The sequence below is a fragment of the Corapipo altera genome, unplaced genomic scaffold (assembly GCF_003945725.1).
Source record: "Corapipo altera isolate COAL_440 unplaced genomic scaffold, ASM394572v1 119, whole genome shotgun sequence".
NCBI lineage: Eukaryota > Metazoa > Chordata > Aves > Passeriformes > Pipridae > Corapipo > Corapipo altera.
Window position 1 is genome coordinate 915365 of NW_020884985.1, and position 17128 is coordinate 932492.

General features: G+C 40.1%; 1 long non-coding RNA gene across 2 annotated transcripts; it reads left to right on the forward strand.

Annotated features, from left to right (window-relative positions):
- Positions 1-1115: 1115 nt before the first annotated feature.
- Positions 1116-16708, forward strand: LOC113958051. Of its 2 annotated transcripts, XR_003531396.1 has the most exons (4): positions 1116-1265; positions 1361-1450; positions 11677-11873; positions 15517-16708. It is a non-coding gene; the product is annotated as an uncharacterized LOC113958051 (long non-coding RNA). The 2 variants fall into 2 exon arrangements; XR_003531395.1 differs by lacking the exons at positions 1116-1265; positions 1361-1450 and adding an exon at positions 11084-11328.
- The last annotated feature ends 420 nt before the right edge of the window (positions 16709-17128 follow it).

Here is a 17128-nt window from a genome sequence, read left to right on the forward strand (position 1 = left end):
TAGGAGCTTGTAATGATCAGGAATTTTTAATCTGCTTGAAATCTCCTTTCAAACTGAGCTCTGGCTATAACTGATCCTTCTGACTAGCTGGGTATAGTTAGAGTGCCAACAGCTAGAAATACAAGTGCACAGTGCTCTTCTGTCCTCACAATAAACTAGAAATCTCTGTATTTTGGACCTAAGCCTGAAATGTTTCTTGCATGCCTTCTCCTCTCTTGGCCTCAGTTGTCACAGTGGCCCCCTGCACCACACAGGAAAGCATCTTTGTTTTCCATCAGACTCCACTTTAATATATTAGGGCGATGAAGAACAGAGTTTTTGAAGCGTATGCAGTGCTGCAAGTATTTTGTCTGTATTTCCACTATGCCATGTACATATCACCATCTAGGAAACCGGTTCAGACATTTTCTGGAGCAAAGGGAAAGGGAGAGGTTTATGAATTATATCTTTTTCAGAAAGAGACCGTGCACAATGCGGCTCAGATTGCTCACAGCGCAGATGAGAGAGCTATTTGGTAGGCCAGTGTTGTATGGCAGAAACCTTCCACACCCATTCTGGACAAAGCTTATACTTAGAAAATTACACAGTAAAAATGAATCTGCAGCTGGCCATTTAATCCATTTAAAATTTTTTATGATGTCTGTCCTTTTACCTGCTCCCATGGTGAACAGAGGCAAACTCAGGCACTGCAGTGGGGAGAGAGTAATGTTTAATAGGACAGAAAAGAACTACATGCCACCAGTCATGTATTTGCTTATTTGGCAGGTGAGGGGTATCCCCCTTTTTTGCATTTAGTTTTACCCCTGAGCTCAGAAGTCAGTACGAGCAGCAACAGACCTTCAAAAATGTGCTAAGGAGGAACCTTTCGGTTTGGCTTCTCAAGGTGCTTTATCTTCTGCTGACAAATTGATGTCAGGGCCAGAACTTAATGACGTCTTTAAAGAAAATTTTCCAGTGAATCAGGGGATCTCAAAGGTACAGACCTGCAGTAAAACCAGTGTAACATGTGATGTATCTACTTTTATTCATCTTTTGAAAGGCTGAAAGCTCAGCTTTGTGGCAAACTGTAAAATCACCTTCTTAGCTGCATCCACATTATTATTTTTCAGGTTTCCTTACATTCCAAAAAAAAAAGAGACCAGGACAGTAGATTGCAGTAATTTGCAGTTTGTCTCCCACTGATACCTTCAGTCTCTAAAGCTTCTTGAGCATCTCTGCTGCACTCCTTAAGAAAATTACCTGGAGAACAAAGCTGTCCAAACATGGTGATTCCCTGTTTCCCTCTGGATTCATGTCAGCAAGGAGGTGCCACTCTTTTTCCAGAGGGACAGTAACAAAGTTTGTCCCCTGTCTGTTGCAGAAACTCAGGAGACACAATGCCTTCCTGAAGCACTTCATTTCCAGAGCTGGACCAATGTTTCTGTCACCACAGAGGACTTCCAATGCTCAGGTAGGACCTTTTATGGGATTGGCTTGTTTACCACAGAACTGTTTTGCTTCTCTCACTCAGATGCAGGAAAGACAAACAAATGGGCAGAACCTCACAGTGCTACTAAAGATCAGGACAATAGCAGTAGAAATAGAGCTGTATAAGTAAGTGGTTTTTCTGAGCACTAGCAATTTGGAGGGAAAATGTAAACAGTGTCATGATTCTGGAGAAATTAATGTAAAGTTGCCAAATTTCCCAAAATCGTTTTTTCCATTGAAAAAGATGTGGGCAGAAATGCTTTTCTCATATTTAGGAGCTAGGTTTCTTTCTCCATTTGAAAACAGATAAGGTTTTCAAAGGAGTTGGTAGCATTAACCTCTTGGAAGAAAACCACTTGCTTATTAGAAAACACTCTTAGATCTGCATTGGCCATCTCAGCCCATAGATCAGAAACTGAATGCATATGTAAAATCAGTTACTTTCTGCCTGACAGAATAATATATATGAAGAAACAGAGGTTCAATTTGCTGCTGCTGAGCCAGGAGCTGGGGAGCACTGCTCTCATAGCACCCCAGAAACCAGGCTGGTTGCTGAAGGACAGACCTCAGCTGGCCAGAATCAGCAGGAAGGTGTCAAAGGACTTGAGCCACCCCCAAAGTGCAGATTCACTTGTATAAATACAGGGACTAATCTTTGGAAATTGCTGCTCTGAACTGGATCATTTCCACCAGCAGTAAAACAAGGCCATAGAGATGGTCGTGGCCAGTGAGAAGACAAGAGAGTCCTACACATAAATGTAGCTTTGTTACTGAAAAAGGATTATTTGTTCAGATGTGAAGGAGGAGGGCTTAATTCCCTCTCATACCTCTTGTTGAAACTAACTTACAAGGCTGCACAGTGGGTGTTTGGAAATCACCTTTACTAGAGGTATTTTCTGTTTTAAAATTTCATGTTGTAATGAACAGTCAAGAAATCCAGATGTGCTCTGTTACAATGAGAGCATTTTAAAGGGGTAGATACTCTGATGCACTCTCAGGTCAGGACCTTTCTGTATCTTTTGTATTGCTTCGTTGTTTATTGTCAAGGAGTTTGATTTTCTCAACAACTTTGGGTGATTTTTATGAAATACATTATTGGATGCAAGTAGATACTAATATCCAGGATCAAGTCCTTTCTTCTGATTCCCATTTTATACACAGGACTTATGCAATTAGATTTTTACATTAAACAGATTCCTTCTTTGAAAGCTTAATTAGCTTTCAAATTTAGATTTGAAAAAACATAGAATGAATGAAATTAAATGTTTCTTTTGGATAGCACACTGACAAAGAAAAGGAAATCCCTTGCTATGGGATATTGCAGTCACGGGTCACGAATGTTTAAGCAGGAGTTACTGCCATCCAGAGGAGAAAAGCCATAAGCTGTCATATTTCATTTTTTTTAAGCATAGAAAGTAAACCTAAATGGCTGATTCCATTTATTTCGTATTAAGGAACCAAAGTATAGAGAAATAATATAAATGTACCCAGAAGTTTCTGTGGGGTTTTTTTATGTAGGCATTTATGAAACAAAGTTCAGAGCAACACTGAAGAAGCACAGTGAAAAACACACCCATAGATGAAGCATCAGGTCATAAATGGGATTTATTTTCCCTTCTTCAGCTTGAGATATTTAAGGAAGTGGTTTAAGAAATACCTGTGCTAGGCTCCAAGCTTTGTACATGATCTAAAAAGTGAAAAGGAGATGTATAATCTGGGCCACTCATATCCCAGGCCTCTGGTGACAGGAGAGGATGCCCCTTGTCATAGAGAGCTCAGTGAGACACCAGTGGGGATGCTGTCAGGGATGGATTGGGATCTCCCTGCAGGGCACATGGAAGTACTGGCCCACGAGGGCTGTTGGCAGAAAGCACCCACGACTTGCAGGGTCTGCTGAATCAGGACACGGGGTGATATTGTGGGCTGAAGGTATTTTTCACAGCTCCTGATAATCCAACTAACAAAAAAACCTTGGGTGTCCAGCTCCAAATAAAAGGTCTCTCCTTCTTCAAACCCTCCTTCCCCCAAAAAATGTCAAAAGCACAGTAGAAAACAAGGAAATAAGTGATCTGGGGAAATATAAAAAGAAAAGGGAGAAGGGGAAGTTCAGCATGTCCCTGAAGTCGAACAAGAATAAACATTCTCAGCTGAAGGGGAAAAGGAAATCTGAAGGAAAAAAAAAAAAAAAAAGAAAAAAAAAACCACAACCAGATTATTGAAATGTAGTGCCTTTTTCAGATAGTCCATCACCAGTCACAAAGTGTAGAAAATCCACAAATGGCTATTCATGCTGCACAAAAAATAATAATAAAAACCCTCCCAAGAAAGGTCTTTCTGAATAACATCTTATGGAAATTGTAAAGATCCTTCTAAACTTTATCGCTTCAGTACTTTTTCTCCTTCATCAGGAATTAATTTCCGGGTGCTCGTATCTGTCCTTACACACATGCTGAGTGTGAAAAGCTGATCCAGGCGTTCTGTGCGGCTTTTCCCGGCCGTTCCCAGATCGGGCGCAATTCCCGGGGCAGGAGTTTCATTCCCGCCTGGTCCCACCGGCGCTTCCCGCGGGCACACGGGCCGGCAGCGCCCCCTGCCGGGCGCGGCGCCCCCCGCGCGCTCCTCGCCCGCACTCCCGGTGCCGCGGGGACGCGCACGGGCACGGGCACCGGTCCGGGTCATGCCGCTGTTTTCCAAAATGAAGCAAAAGGAAAGTTTCACTCAGCTCCGCACCGCGCAGGGATTACCAAAGCGGGGGCGGGAGAGCTCTGAGTTCCCGTTCTGCAGCCTGAAGCACCTGTAACTACTTTGCGGTCGGGGGGGCTTTCGGGAGGGAAAATTTCCCCATCCGAGGTTAATGCTCTTGAATTTTAGACCACCTCTGAAGACCCCTACTTAGCTTTCCTGGTCAGAGTTTGCTCGCAAGCGTCCCAAACATCTAACCCAGGAAACAGCAGAGCCCAAATCCTGTGTGAACGCAGTCAGAGGCATCGGAGGCATCTTCATGTTTGGTATCCAAACACAGTACTCAACGGGGTTAAATGAATTAATCCTTTCCTCGAGGGTCTCTGCTTAATGGAGGGATTTCCAGAAGGACCTCAGCCTAGGACCAGTGATATGCTTGCCCCAGTCTCAGATTTATTTGTTGAGGCAGGAGAGAGGTCAAAAGCACTGAGCCTTCCACTTCAATAAGTTATGTGCCTGATGACCTGCTGTAGGAATAACTATTGATCTCTGCTTATAACTCCTGTTAAGAGTCCTGTACGTATCGACAGTCCTGGAACCTCACATTTAAATACCAGGAGTGCCAAAGACAACCTAGCAAATATCTCAGCTTCCTGTCTGCAAACTTCCCTTTTGGCAAAATATTTCTGGTTTGATTGTTTCCAATGACGTGTGTAAAATCTGAAATTTTATTGGTTTACAGCCATGCAAAATAATAAAATACTTAGATAATGGTTTAGGTTTTTTAAACAGGTTATGTTCCCTTCTCCTCCTTTATAATGCTGAAACTTGAGGGAAGAGGGGAGCCTCTCCTTTACTAAATAATTTTTTGTCAATAACATTCATAGTCCATTAAAAATTCCATCAGAATATCCTATTGATTTCACTCAAATACCCACCCCACAGAAATTCAGTGAAGTCAGTAGTGAGACAGGACAAATCAACCCCATGTTTTTTGCCACTGTACCAGGTGCTTTCAGTATAACATCATGTCATCCCTAGCTCCGTCACAAGATGACCTGTTTCAATAACATGTGAGGAGCAACTGTTCTTACAGGCAAAAGATAACCCTAGAAAAGCAGTATCCAAGAAAAGCAGAGCAAAAATCACTAACTACTGTTTCCAATTAGAAAATAAAGCATAAGGAAGAGCCCCATTTTACAGAGCTAAAATTTTGTTCTATTTCATATGGTCTATTTTTTAAATATTATAATCCAAATAAAAACAAACAGAGTTTAGAAATCTGTATTAAAAGCTGGAAGCAGCATTGTTGAGATATAAGGAGGTGTATGGGCCAGTACCCAAGATACTGGATATAATTTTCCACCACATTCATCAAACCAAATCCATGTAAACTTTGAACAAGTTTGGCAAGAGTCGTAGTGGTTTTGCTTTTACTGCCATATAAATGGAAAAAGTCCCTTGTGTATTGGATATCCCTTGAAATGGGCAAAATCATTGTGGTAAAATGTGTTTATATGTTTTAAGGCAATCATGAATCAAGACAATTTTTTGAAGAAAATTTATGATAATAATTTCATGTCTGTTTGTTAAGCTGCCTAGTCTACATAGCTGCCTACATGGGTAAGTGCCAATGTAAACAGTCAGCATTAGGTGCTGCCAAATGAAATCATCACCCATTTTAGTGCCCCTTACCAAAGTGTGCTCCTCACTGGCAGCCTTTGGTACATAAACAAACGGATGAATCATCTTGCTAGCTCAGAGGGTGACAGTGAAATTAGATTCCTTCTCTGCTCAATGCAACAGTTTAGTCATTTGAGACAGGAAATCACTTTGTGTTGGGAAGCAGTACTGGGTAAATCTCAACCAGTTTCCAGAACAGTGAAAGGCTCGGGTTGCAGCAGGAATGATGTGATTATGGTGGTCAGGAGGCAGAACAGGACAAGTTCCAGCAAAAACTCCACAAAATGCAATAGCAAATATTGTTCTTGGTGTAGATCTTTAATAGGTGATTCAAAAAGTTATGCCAAGGTTAATTTTACAAATACATTAAGCTCCTAGAGCTGTTTCTATAGAATTCTATTCAATATGGTAGGATTTTTCTATACATATACTTGTCTGTGCCCTGCATCAATCACCCTGAGCACAGTTTTACAGAAGTAAAACTTCACGAATAATGATCTAAAGGAGGAAACACAGAGAAGTAAGAGTTCTTTTTCTCTCCCACTTCCTGTCAGCCATAGTATCTCACTATCAGTGAAAGCTGGCAGAGGGATCAGTGACAAGTTACCAAAAGATAAAGAAAGCACAGATTGTTCAAGAAAACTTTGAGAAGTATCTCCTGTGAAGGATTTGCACCAAAGCTGATTTTGCTTCCTCTTTGTCAAGGCAGAGGCTAAACTTTGGAGTGGTGTCAAGTCTGTTTTTATGATAGTAAGATCTCCCTGGGAATTTATGAGACTCTCTCTTCGGATTTAAATTATCTCTTCAGGAAGTGTGGGTTATAGATCAGTCATTTTAAGCCAGCTGACCTCAGTCACCTTCAGTGACAGGTAAACTCAAGCTTAAATTAGTGAAAGGATCCTCAAGGTCATTGGTTTCTGTTGAGGGATGTGTGTGTGTGCTATCAGAATACTCAAATAAGAGAAATGTGATGCAAAGTGGGGTCACTCACAGCAGTGCTGCAGATACAGAAAACTAAACTAATGTAAGAACCATTGACATTTAATTCCAGAATTGTTAATGCTTCCCAAATGGTCCAGATTTAAATGGAATTAAATTCAATAGTGAATCCCACTTTATATGATGATACAAGAAACTAATAGAAATTCCCTGTTGACTGACAAGGGAGCTAAGCAATATCTGAGGCATTTGGGTTACTCATAGCAGGCTTTAAATATTACCTGAAAAGGTGCTGCCTTTTGTACAGCTCACTATAATCTACCTGTAAAGCTTCATAATTTTCATGGCTGTTTTACATGCAAGAAGTGCGATTTCAAGCTGAAATGCTGGCCTTAAATATTCAGGGTGGGTTCATTAAATTCCCAACAGCAGTGAAGGGTGAAAAAGGCACTTGTAGAGCTCTCAAGACTGCTCATCAATCCTGGGCAAGGAAGTGTTCCAGTGTTTTCAGTGTCTTTGCAAGGCTATTGAAAGGCAGAAAACGTTAGGTATGTTCAGAGATATTGTGGAAGGCAGTAAACCATGCAGTGCACTTCTGGAGTGAGTTTTTTAAGTAGTTTATGATTTTAAAACTCAAAGCTCCATCCACGTTGCAATTTAAACATTTGTAGTTATTCTGAACAAAGGAGAAATTAGGAGAAGATGATGGATTCTATTGTAGGAGAGTTATTTAATGCCCTATTCGAACAGTATCCAGATACTCCATCTGAAGCTTTCATCTAGAGTAAACACTATGAGGGATCAGCTGTCTGAAAGAAATTAAACTGATGGAACATTTTCTTGGCTGTTAGACATCTGAGAAATCCAGAAGTGGATGATGCCAGACTATCTGTCATATGTGTACTTCCTCTAGTCTTATTCTCCTGAATGAAATGTGGTTACCACAAAGGATATTTGCAATTGAGACTGATAGATCAACTAGATTTGGCTTTCCTAGATGTGGTCTATCTCTTAGCAATTGTTTTACAGTTTCTATTACAAATTTGAAGGAAAGTTTTTCTCATTAACAATTGTCAGGTTACATTTTAAGCACAGAAAAATTAAGAATATTGAGGTAAGTTTCAAGTCACCGTTTTAGAGTTTTAGACAACCACTCTCATTGACTCATTTGAATTACACCACAGGCACCCAGTATACTAACTGGACCATTTACAGATTTACTTCTATTTCATCAATCACTGAAATAAAAATTAAATAATCAAAGCATATTTATGTATCAAATTACAAAAATATTTTAAGCTATTTTAAGTAGTAAATACATAATTCCAGTGCTTAAATAAATAAGAAAAAAAATGCAATTCAGTAAAATTTAATTTAATAACACCTGTAAGGAAAACATTTCAGATTTCTTCAGGTCAGTTTTTGAATCATAGATAATTTAGGCTGAAAGAAACCTCTGGAGGTCATCAACCCCCCTTCTCAAAGCCAGTTTCATTACATTAGATTGCTCATGGCTGTGTCCAGTCTAGTTGAACCCTCCAAAGACAGAGATTCTGCAACCTCTGCTGAATGCTGATTGCTGCAATGCATTGCTAGGAAAACCATACAAATGCAAAATTATTCTCCATTTTTCTGGATACAATATGAAATGTTCCACTTCCTATCAGAGGACATTCTCCCTTACTTAACTTTCTGAATTACATATATACCTTTCAGGAATCATATATCAGAATTTAGATCTGGGGGTATCTAACAGGTGCCAAGAGGTGCCTCCTCCACTTAGGCTTGCACAAGCCTACTGTGAAAATGATTACTTAAGTAGCTCAGAATTCAAACTTAGCACAGTAAGTAAAATCCTTTGGTTAGTCTGTGGCTTGTTCCCTTGTTTGCAGAACCTGTTGGGTTTTTTTTCTCCAGTTATTTTAAAGCTGTACTTCATTGTCTATAAAAGGTCTTCTAGATATTTCATTTAACCTATAGCATTTTGGTTCCTTATCCAAAGTTATAATGGTCTTTACTTATGCTTCATAGGAAAATATTGACAAAAGCTTTATCCAGCATCAATTCCCATAAAAATGCATCAGGGGAATTTTTGCAACACTTTTGCAACACTTCCAAGCTGCTTTTCTTTGTGGGTCAATCTGTGGGTCTTTCTGCCTTACCCTCTCCTCCTCCTTGGATCTGTCTGAGGGCAGTTGTGGCAATATCAGGGTGGGCAGGAGTAAAATCTGATTCATTTTCTTCTTGCCTTGGAACAAAACCCTCATTTTATATCTAATGTTATTTTTCTGGCCAACAGTCTCTTAGAATTAACTATGCTATAATCAACTTTTCAGATTTAAATCTCTCTTAGGCTTACTGGGGAGGTGATAAAAATCTGAGGATTGCTATTGTCACTAGTATTTAGAAATGGTCCCTTAAAAAGTGTGCAGTGATTTAACTCACATTTTTTGAAAAATTCTGGAAGCTCCAGCATCACTGCTGGAACCACTGGTAGCCCTTCCCAATGTGTAAATCCCCACTGAGTTCAAAGCCCCTGTGCAGACCTCATCTGATCTCTGCAGAACTGGGGAGCAGAGGTTCTGCCTCATCCCTGCTGACCTGTCCTATCTCCTTCAACTTCTGTCTCCTCTTTCGTGCAGATCTCAGGTCAGGACAACCAGGAAAGCTTGTGAGTACTTTTGTGGCAAAGTGCTGCTTTGAGAAATGCACATCAAAGACACAATTGATCCCTACCTCTTTGGTCCCAGATACCTGCAGTACAGAGGTTTGGATCCAGACTAATGCTGGGAGCCTCTTCTTCCACCTTCCTGGGAGACCAGTGCTGCACTAGGTCAAGATCCCCTGCCAGAAATGAACATGGGGCATTTGTTTAAACTGGGAAGCTGATAGCGTTGAACCCATCAATTTGAATAAATCCGCTGGATACCCTCTTGCCATCTCTAAAGTAAATCTATATAGTATTGTGAAACTTTATTTATTTTAAGCTTGCAATATTTACCAAAGCAAACAAAAAGGGTTCTTTCTAACTTCTATAGCATTTTTCTGCTGAGCTATTTGTCGGAAAGATATGTTCATGTATAATTAAATGTGGCTTGCTTAAACCTTTGCAGTTGGTAGCTTAATATATGTTTTGTTGTGCTTTGAGTACAAAGGCTATATTATGCTTTTGTTGGCATCCTTGCTGGTTAGTATGCCAACTGCATAATTTTGTTCTCTGCTATATGTCAGGATTCGAGTGCCGAGGGCTCAACAGGTGGTGCTGGGATAAAGTTCTGGCAAATCAAATAGGTAATGCGGTTATTTCTTTTGTCAAATTATAATTGAAAACAGAAGCGAGTAAAATGAAACTCACATTTTCCTGGTGCAAAACAGAGTGTAGAATTAAATACAAATCAGTTTCCATGACAAATACACATTACTACTGCGGCTTGGTCTGTAAATAAACATGCAACACCTTAGTTTTGATGTAGAATGATTTGTTCCCTGTAAATTTAAACCTTAAGCATCAGTGTTTAAACAATAACAGAAGGCTAGAGTCCTCCAAGAATCTTCTTTCTTGTACATATATTCAGAAAACGTGCCAAAAGCTTCAAAAAAACTTTGAAAAGATTTAAATCTAAAAAGTCAGAGACTTTGAGACAATCTGTGATACATAACTCAAATGTTTAACATCGAGAGTTTCCTGCCATATTGTTTTCTAATCATTGCTATATCCATGCTCCAAGCAGAAAATGCTAAATACGTTGGAAATTCCAGTGAATGTGCTGAATGAGGTGCTGCTCATTTTATGCTTGACTTGGATAATGTTTATTAATTTTAAAATCATAAAAATGGGATAAAACCTTCTATAACAAAAATGCAATAAATCATATATGCATAGCTTGGTTTTCCAAAATTGCACATAAAAAGGCCTATGCACTTCCAGGCCTATTCACTTCGCTATTGTAGCTGATCTTTTTACACTGAGACATTTTTATTTTCCTCTGAGGGCCTATCTAAATCTAAGTAATCTCATCTACAGTTTCTATAATCATTGTGATTTTATTTAGTTTTCCATTCCTCCTCATTCAAAGACATTTCTTCTAAACTATGAATTATTCAACTCCAAGTTTTGTTTTGTCAGATCTGAACCCATCATCCACTGAAGCAGCTTCCTGCAGTGGCCCTCGGTTCCTTAAATTGTCATAAACATCTTTATGTCCCTTTCAAGCTCTTACTTAACTCAAGGTGTTACCTTTGTGTGGGACTAGATGGTACATCTTCTTCTCTCAATAACTAATAACCATAAGCGATTAGGAACTAAGCAGCATGGGAAAAGGGTATCACATCAATCCATAAGCATCATTATTTTCAATTTTTGTATACTGTAGTGACCATGGTTTAGTCTTAGCAGGATGGATGCATTTCTCTCCCACGGCAGCAGGCTGTGGCTGTGACACCAACTGCAGGCAGGCAATGGGACCAGTGGCTGTGCCCAGCCTGGGGCTCACCTAAAGAGCCTCAGAAACTACTGAAATGTGGCACAAGAAATTGCTGCACGTGACAGATCACAGGGTAAGAACCTGACAAATTTACAGACGGCACCATGAGGAATTCACAGGTGCTTAAGGAGGAGTTGTGAGAAAGCTGAATTTCAGAGAAAGATGAAGGTGAGATCTGGGGTTGTTTTGGGGAATGGGATAGTGCAAGGCCAACAGTACCAGGTAACCATACCAGCTTACACACACAAGGCTGAGATCACCTTGAAATGGTACCAGAAATACCAAAATTCAAATTCAACATCTACAGAAGTTGAATATGGAGCAGAGATTAACTGGATTTATGGAGAGATAATAAATCCATGAACCTTTTAGCTGTTGCCTTAGGGCTACTCACCAGTTTAATTTCTTCACACTTTTTCAGTATGAAGATATCTGGGAACAACAAGATTTTGGCTCAGAATAAGGATCCCACTTCAACATAACCCTCTTCACAATCCCATGCTTGGACTGATCATGTTCCTGGGGAAGGAGGGCACAGCTTCATTAACCCAGCAAAGATGCACCCAGTTGCCTCAGGAGTTAATCTGGCAGCTTCACTGCAAGGGACTGGCTCAGAAGGTAAAAGTATCTTAAAGACCAAGTATTATTAAATTCTTTACCCCTTTAAAAATCCTTTCACTGTGCTACTGCATTTCTAGACTGGTGTGGGACATGCTGTGTGGACTGATCCCCACTCTCTCTGATTTGCCATTAATGTTCAAGGCACAAGAAGAAGTGTTCTGGCTTTTCTTTTCTTTTTTTTCTTTTAAATAACCATGTTGAATATTTATCTTAAACCTCAGGTAGCTATTTAGAAAAGAAACAGCTGAGAAGCAGATAATGTACCCCTTTCTCTGACAAAAGATTTATGTCTTGCCTGGCAGGACTTCATACTTAGAGAGCTCACAGCTGACATAGTCAAACACAAGTAGCACGTAGGCCAGTGTTTATCCGGGTAACCGAGACTGCTGCTCCCACACTTTTTTGTGTGAAATTAAATCAGCCACATTAAAATTGGCAAAGATTTAAAAACATGATAAAAATTCTATTAAGCAGAGGGGAGAGAGGCTCAGAAGCAGTTTGAATCAATGAATACTGTGCAAAAATAAGTGGGGTATGCCTGAATATTTCTGCTGACCTTCTGTAGGAGCCATCTGTCTAGTTGCAAGGCACCCTCTCCCCATCGGAATGGGTGAAGAGTTCAGCCACAGTGCTGACCACCCTTCCCCCACAACTGTCAAAACCATTGTAGTTTGGCCCTAGCACATGTATCACTAAATTCCATACTGTGCTGAAATGAGAAGGGAAACAGTATGAAACGTGTTCTTAGGCACCTCTTTGCCACAGACTACATGTAGCTCGGTGTCACTGACTTCTGAGAGAAAAGGCTTATCTGCATTTTAGCACAACTTTTTAGTCAATGTCTAGGAAAAAACCTACTAATTTTTTATTTTTTTTTTAAGCAGCGATTGACAAAGGTAGACTAGAATAGTAAAATTCTGCATTTCCCAGGAAATCCTTAATTTTTTCCAAGGATAATATGACAGTTTCCACCAGCTTTGCCACAGCTCAAATGAAGCAGAAGGAATAAATGTCTTTTAGTATATTGTTTATACTCAGATGGGCTTTCAAGGGAGGCCAGAAGTAGGGGCAAGGAACTGGGTACACCTTCATTTCATGAAGTGAACAGGTTCACTGTGGTTTTTCCCTTTCCCTGCCCCTCATCACTCTGCCAGTCCAGACAGCTCTACCCACAGAAGTGCTACTGATGGCAGCCTAAAGTGCGTATTGGACAGCATAGGCAGAATTTGGCCCAGAGGAAATAAATTAACCATACATCTCCTTAAAATACCCCCTCCCATCTAATATAAATAATGCTAATATCTTTAGAAGTATTACTGTTACCCTGGGATTGAAAAAAGAAAAAGAATAGTCAGGAAAATCATTTTCTGGTCTGCATCACACTACTGGAAAGCCTAGAGGTCGACGAACACAACTAGATGGCTGCAGACCCAGGTGCCATTTCTCCTCTAGGTGATATGTCCTCCATTGCATCAGGCAAGTCACCATGTTTCTTCTTCATAATTTCATCCACAAAATGAGAATGAACCTATACGACTCCAGTTCCAGTGAGGATGGTAGAGCTAATCTGACTTGGTTGTGAAATGAGAATGCTAAAATAGAAAAAGGCTTCTGAAATTCAAATTATTCATATTATTCCATGCTGTTCCATTACAGAAGAATGGCACATTTTTCTGTGGTACTTAGGAACAGAGGAACAGCACATTTTTCTGGTTTTTCTTTTACATTGTTACAAATGAGAATAGAATCTGCTCTTTGCCTTTCGATGTACAGAATTTGATTAATTGAAAATTAGAAATGTAATATCTGTTTTATTTTGATCTCTTAGAGCTTATGCTATGTTTGATTTCTTGAAAAGAACAAATAAAGTTTTTTTCTGTGTAGTTTTTTTGCCATCATTTTCTGTGAGGGCACAAAATGAAACAGATATTTGGAGAAATAGGGGGCCAGAGGGAATGTATATGTGTGTGTGTGTGTGTTTATATATGTGCATCTAGTTAAACCTGCAACGAGATTTCAAATTTTTCTTGAGTTTACATATAAAAAAGGAATTATTTAGACTGAAAATAACATCCCTCTCTGTTATTAAAAAATGGGGGGGGACACACCAAACCCTCCAGGACAGAAGTATGATAGATATAATTTGTACTCTCTACCAGCCCTCTTACAGCCCAGAAATATATACTTAGAGTTATATTTTCATCTCAGTTCGATGTACCAGGTTTAGCGACTCAAATCCCCTTTTCCATTAGTGTAAGTTAAGCCGCTCAGGCTTTGTGAGTGGATACTGCCCTACTTTTGCTGCTCTGTCTCTGTGAACCTTCAGTTCTCCTTCCCTAGACCACCAGGGAGTGAATCCTCACTGGCTCTGGCTGGCTGGAGCATCACTCACAGGCTCAAGCATCACCTACTGTGCCTCTCCAACCTGTGACACATTTAACACTTAGCTTTCTTCTCTAGGTGAGGACAATTCACAGCAACACAGCACCAGGTGGCAAGGACTGCTGAGTGCAGCCAGCCCAGGCAAGCAGTGCCACATCACCAGCACATCCCAGCCCCTGCTACTCAGGCCCAGAGATTAGCAGGGGAAGAGGCTGTGAATCAGAATCTGGGCTTAGACCTGTCTGTGTGCATTCCCAGACTCAGTTCTGCCATCCCACCTCTGCATACAGCTTCCCACTTCCTTCTTATTGTTCTTGGATACACGTATGTGACATCATGCTTTTTGAACAGCTCTTAGCTTTTCCCTCAGAACCAACCTCTCTATTTTGTTTTCTATAATTTCATCTTTGTTTCTTTTGACTACAAATAGTCTACTAGGGGCAGAGGACTTATCCACACAAAGTCTTATCATTGTGAGACCTAAAATGGCAATGTTTACCCTGAAGTGTCTGGTTTCCAGTGACTGTGACAGGCATTGCCTTGTATCACATGCCTAAATTTTGTAACAGTGAAGGGAGAAGGGCTTGATACCTTACTGAAACCTATTTCAGCCTTTTTTTATGATTTTATTATGATTAATGGATAAGACTAAACCATTTGTAGTGCATTCATTATCACAAACAATATTGAAAGTAATTTGATCCCTACAGTACTTTCTTCTTTTAATAATACTATACAGTGGCAAAAAGGCTATGAAATCCTGTGCAGAGATCTTTATCTTAGTTGAACTGGTTGAATTATAGACAATGGAAATTCTCTGGGTTGACACTGGTATAATAGGAAGCAGCATATGACCTGCTCTTCTGAGCAATGTGCTGTCACCACAAACTACATCCCCATACATACCCAACATATAAAAAGTTTATTTGTCAGCCTTTTCCTGTGAGCTCTTTATTTTTGGCTACTTTATCATCTGAAATAAGCCATGTTTTTCATGATTAGAAACATAACAGTCTTGCAAAATCTGAAGTTGTATAGGTGAATGTGAATGCTTTTATTATGAAGTCATTTTGCTGTAAGCACAGAAGAAATCAGATAGTGCCATACTGTGTTACTCAACTAGCAGGTCAAGTGTGATATGGAAGCACAGTGTTCAGAAAACCCTTCCTGGCATGGTGTGTTTCACCAAAAGATTAATTACTCTCTTTCTCCCAGGAGCTGAAAAGTTGGAAACTCAAACTATTATTTTTGTCTGCAGCTTCTTCAGCTGTGTACATGGGCACAGCACCTCCCCGGGCCCTGGGCTTCCCCTTAGAAGGTTCTTTCACAGCTACCACAGAAGACAGTGTCATGTGCCACTTACTACAGCATGTACCATTTAGCTCTGGAGAGATGCTCTAAGGGCTCACCTGAGGAGTGAGAGCTCAGGTAAGATGTTGACTGACAGATGTGGATGCCAGTACTGCTCAGTGGTCAGATACATTCAGCAGAGGGAAGCTGCCAACTTTCTAAATATAAGGAAAAGAATTATGTCCTGACATGGTAATTCTCAAATTCAACTCCTCCCAGAAGGATGGAGTAAAAATAGCAAGCTTTGCAGCAATTTACCTTAAAATGGCAAGGTTGAGTAAAAAAAAAGAGCAGCTAACACAGTCAGTCCACTGAGAGTCTGCTTAAAGGTACAATAAAGGTCCAGTGTAAATATATACCATTAAACACTCTCCTTAAATATTAAAAGTAGTTATCCTGTCAAAGGGGCAGAGAACATGGTTTTCAGAGAAAAAAGGCACCCTTTGGGAAGTAAATCATATCTAGTGGAGAAAAGTAGATAAGAACTGACTCGGAGAAGTTAACTAAAACCACCATAAATAGGCCAACAACATTTTGAAAAGTGACTTACTAACCATAGAAACCTAATAACTGCATTCAGTTACCTCAGACTAGATGACTATCAGTGAACTGGTGGTGCCAACACATGAAAGAGGTGCAAATGGAGCAGTTCTGGATTGCAGGAAACCTTTGCATTGACCTCAGTACCACAGGAATGGAAAAATATGAAAATAAGTGAGAAAGGCTCAGAGGTGACCCTGAGACCTAGGGTCTGCTAAACCTGACTGTTGCAGCAAACAAACTGGTAGAAGTTGTAATAAGACTCAAATTAGTCAACATGGGAAAAATATGTCCCTCAGAGAATGTTCTCTTTCCTGGGGAAACCCCAGACAGTCCAGTTCAATGTGCACCCTCTGAGACACAACTGTGTACTGCTACCTTACTGCATGATGTTACTGTGTTAGAGTCATCAGAATCTATTGCAATTATAACTAATGTTACAGGGCTTTGATTTTCTTTTTGGATGGAACAGAATTCTCTGTACATCTGACTTCTTTTGAAAGCTGTAAGCCAAATCTCATCTGCATGAATTAGACTGTGAAAATGTTCTGCTGGAGCTGCCTGTGGAATACAACTTAATAATAAATTGCATGCATGTTGTAGAGAGACATAACAGAATGTTATTACCGTTGTTCATCCTTTGGAATTTAGTCTGCAGAGTCTGAGCTTGTTAATCAGCAGTTCGTCCTGCTCTTACTCGTGTGTGTTCAGCGTCAAGAGTGAATTTCCTCTATATGCTTTTCCACTGGAAGCTTTGCCAAAGGTCTTTTGTTCAGTATGTCAGTCAGCTGTGCTCTTGCTTTAATTGTGCCAGTAACTCATGTCTGGAGATTATTCATTCTGGTCTGGTGCAATGTGTCAGCCCGAAGCTGATGGAGACACTGAGTGTTGAGTAGACCCGGTTCAGGGCTGGGGACACCAAATCTGATTCTGAACCTTTTTTCAAGTGCCCTGAAGCTCTGAACAAGGGGATTTTGAAG